The 3,872-nt window shown below is 38.5% G+C and overlaps 1 long non-coding RNA gene across 2 annotated transcripts; it reads right to left on the reverse strand.

The window, feature by feature from the left end:
- Positions 1-57: 57 nt before the first annotated feature.
- Positions 58-2,407, reverse strand: LOC123966331. Of its 2 annotated transcripts, none has more exons than XR_006823951.1 (5): positions 2,300-2,407; positions 1,712-1,810; positions 1,292-1,434; positions 669-772; positions 58-427 (listed from the first exon to the last, which is right to left on the reverse strand). It is a non-coding gene; the product is annotated as an uncharacterized LOC123966331 (long non-coding RNA). The 2 variants fall into 2 exon arrangements; XR_006823952.1 differs by having other exon boundaries at positions 1,292-1,486.
- Positions 2,408-3,872: the final 1,465 nt, after the last annotated feature.

A 3,872-nucleotide genomic window follows, 5' to 3' on the forward strand; every position in this document is an offset into this window, starting at 1 on the left:
ACTGAAACAGAAAGGAGCCGTCTTTCCCCTTGTTGTCATGTATGTGACATCTTAGGCTTTTTGAAAACAGGCTGTTGTAATATCCCTCTCTGCAGAGAGGGTAAGTGCACATGTAGTTGTGTGGATGACTTCCAACCAGACTGTTCACTGTGTAGGGCAGAGGAACAATATCTATGTAATCCAGGTTGTTCAGGATGCAACACAGAATGAACAACTGAAGAAATGTAAAATGTGAGTTGGTCTGATTTGACAAAGTTGATCCCAACACTACACACCCCTCTGTCCTCAAGATAAACAGGAAAGCTCTTTCTCACAGATCCAGTTCTTCTTCTGATCATTATATCTGCTCGTTGTCCAATTTCCTTGTTTATCGCAGCATGCTGCAGTGTAATAATAGTTGTTGTGCGGGTGTCCTGATGCCCAGAACCTGGAGGAGAAATAAAATGTTGTCACTCCTGATTATTTTCAATTTGAAGTAAGATGTTGGATTTTATTTGAAATATTTTTATTGACAGTAATAAATGACAATTACATTTTCAATAACGTGTTTAGCTTAGTAAATTAATAAGATGTGAAGTATTTTTTTCATTTGTTTTCATAATTTTAAAAACTTATTTTAGTAACAAAATGAATTGTGAAGGAAACTAAAAACTTTAAAAGCATCTCACTTTAGTGTCAGCGGTGAGTCGTCCACCCATTTCCATCCTGTTTGTTGTGTGAACTGTAGACCAATCCAGGAGTCTCCATCCTTGTTCAGCTCAGTGACACATTTCTAGTAGTTGACAAGAGACAATAATCATTTCTCTGTTCATAATTCAGTAATTCTATTGTGGTACATGTGTGATGTCTGAAAAGTCTGAAGGAAAAAGAAAATCTGTGGCAACTTTTCAGTTCATCAGTGGTGCATAAATCAGAAACACTCAGAAGACTGATGGAATTCAGCTGGTGTCTTTTGTGCTGTGTGCTAGAGACAGGGCGTTCTTACTGTGCACTGTCTTACTGTGCTCCCTCACTCTGCTGTGTGTCCTACCTCTGCCCAACAGCACAAATGCTTGCTTACACACACTCAGGTCCTTCTGTTGAGCCCAGGCAGTCAGATACAGAGAGGAGCACATACACACAGAGCTAGAGAGCTTTTACACTGTGGTCTGAACTTTACGTGTCTATATAGAATATATATTTGTGGCAATGCGTCGTCATAGGAAGCCGACTGGCTGCAGGTCAAAAACAGAAGTAACAGATCACTGGCAGCTACATCTAAGATCACACACTCAGTAACAAACACACTCACCTGTTCCTCTTCGTTGTTTATGATCACCAGATGTGCTCCTTTCCTTTGACAGTCTCTTCTGCTCTCATACCAAGTTTTCGTCTCATTGGATTTAAAGTAACAGCTGAATCCGAATCTCTTCCATCCTTCAGGACAACACTTCTCTTCATGTCAAATGAGTGTTAAAAGATGGATTTCATCTCATTCACTGTCAAACTGATAAAACTTTTAGTTTCATTATTTAGTAAATATCTTTCTTGCCTGCCACTTGTTGTTTACTCTATAAATACACTCAGGTTTTGTCTCATTTCTAACAGAAATAAACAGAGAAAACAGTTCAACAGCATAAAGAAAAATCAAAAAATCAATGGCAAAGTCAAGTTATATCAAGTGAACTGGTGTGATGCTGGTGTTCACTATTAGTTTTTAAACTTTTCTCACCATCAAGTTTGTCCTTCAGCTGCTTTACTTCATCCTGTAACTGGCTGTGATTTTTCCTCAGTGTCTCGTAACTGCTCTGTAACTGACTGATGTTGGCTGCTGTGTCATGAGAAAAAACAACGAGAGATAAAAGAGTCAGACAATTTCAAAATATTTCAAATGAGTTTTAAAAGATGGATTTCATCTCATTCACTGTCTGATAAAACTTGTAGTTTCATTATTTAGTAAATATCTTTCCTGCCACTTGTTGTTTACTCTATAAATACACTCAGGTTTTGTATCTGATTTGTAACAGAAATAAACTCAGAGAAAAACAGTTTATGGATAAAAGAACTATAATTCAAAGTAATGGTGTGATGTTGGTGTTCATCGTTCATCACATCTAATTTTGTCCTTCAGCCGCTTTACTTCATCCTGATTTTTACTCAGTGTCTCGTAACTGCTCTGTAACTGACTGATGTTCATCTTTAGAAAACCGTAATAGATAAAAGAGTAAGACTATATGAAAATATTTATGCTTGATAACCAGTGTGAAGTTAGATCATATGTATTATAGTATTTGCTTATTTGTTTTTAAACCTTTCTCACCTAAAAGTTGTCCCTGCAGCTCGCTGTAGTTCTTGTACAGTTTGTCGTATCTGGTCTGCTGCTGGTCTTTTTCCAAAGTGACTGTTGAGAAACAACATAAGAAACACCTCAACAACACCAACTCATTCACTATAAGCTATAGACAATTTAGTTACTTTCTCTGCATAATTAAAATCACTCTAATTCAAACCATAATTTAGTTATTTAGTGTCCTTTAACCTGCCGTGTATGTGGAGATGTTGTAACAACTGGATAACTGACTCGCTCATGTATCAAGTGTGATGAAGAACCAAAATGCAGATCAACACAGTCAAGTAACTGTGCTTAAATGGCGTGAAAGGGTACATCCTGAATGCGGTATATTCAGCTGCCATAAAGAATAGCTCCAGACTCACATGCCATTTGATCAATGAAATGATTGTTTTGTTCATGGCTCTGAAGTTTTTCCCCTCCTACCTTGACTGCAGTGTAAACAAAATGGGACATAAAATCTTCAGTCTTTGTCGCGTGAACAAATGTTTTAGGTACAGGCAAAGCTAGAATGAAGCTTCATTAGTCTGAGTTACACAAATTGAAGGTTTTCCTTCCAAAGTTCATGTGTTTTTAGAAAAATGTTCTTGATTTTTCTAACTCAGACTTCTGAATTCTCATAATAGCTTCAGCTGAAAGTTAGAATGTACTTTTACACAGATAACTCTTTCAGCGTGCATATGGCAGGTCAGTTTTATTTGAAGATGAACAAACAAAACAGAACCTATCCTTTAAAGTCTGAAGCTGGTGCTCTTCACCATTTGAGCAAGACAGTCTCATCTTCCTCCAGCTTGTTTTATTAGGCTACGTTCAGACTGCAGGCCTTAAAGGTGATTCTGCAGAGAGTTTGTAGATATTTGAGTCCAACGGCCAAACAAACTCCTGGACACGCATTGCCATGGTAACCAGTCCTACTCTGCTGAAATATAGCAGAATCCACAACGTCTGCTGTCCGAGAGCAAGTTAGCTTCAATAAGAGGGCATGTTTTAGTGGCACGAAGTCAAAGCTAACTTTGGGGCTAACCTCCTTCACTCTTAATTCAACAGTTGGCAGCAGCACACGTAAGATCCTCTTTAGTCCGGAGAAGCTGCAGTCTTTATTCACCGGCCTCTGGAACTTCTACTGTACATTTACTGCTGAACAAGCCTTATTGCTGACCCGTTTCTCTCTATTCACCGAGACACCCGTTCACGCTCACGCTCCGTCTATTCCTCCTCTACCGCACACAGACTGACCGCTGAGGCAAAGCTAACAAAGCTAACCAGCTGGGATCATCACAAACATGAAAACAGACAGACATGAGGAAATATTCACTGAATTTAACTAAAACTGCATTGGATAAGAATTGCAAAGCATCCCTTTAATGCTCAATTCTGTTTTTTTTTGGCCTGCAGTCTGAACGCAGCCTTAGATCTGGTTGTGGAGAACTGGAAAGTACATTTTAGTGTAACTGAGCAAACTTTGGTGGAAAACATTTAATAAATGTGCTTCATAGACCAGTTGCAGCAGTTTTTCTGCATTGTGAACAGGTTCAGTATTTGG

The sequence above is a fragment of the Micropterus dolomieu genome, unplaced genomic scaffold (genome assembly GCF_021292245.1).
Source record: "Micropterus dolomieu isolate WLL.071019.BEF.003 ecotype Adirondacks unplaced genomic scaffold, ASM2129224v1 contig_13182, whole genome shotgun sequence".
Classification (NCBI taxonomy): Eukaryota; Metazoa; Chordata; class Actinopteri; order Centrarchiformes; family Centrarchidae; genus Micropterus; species Micropterus dolomieu.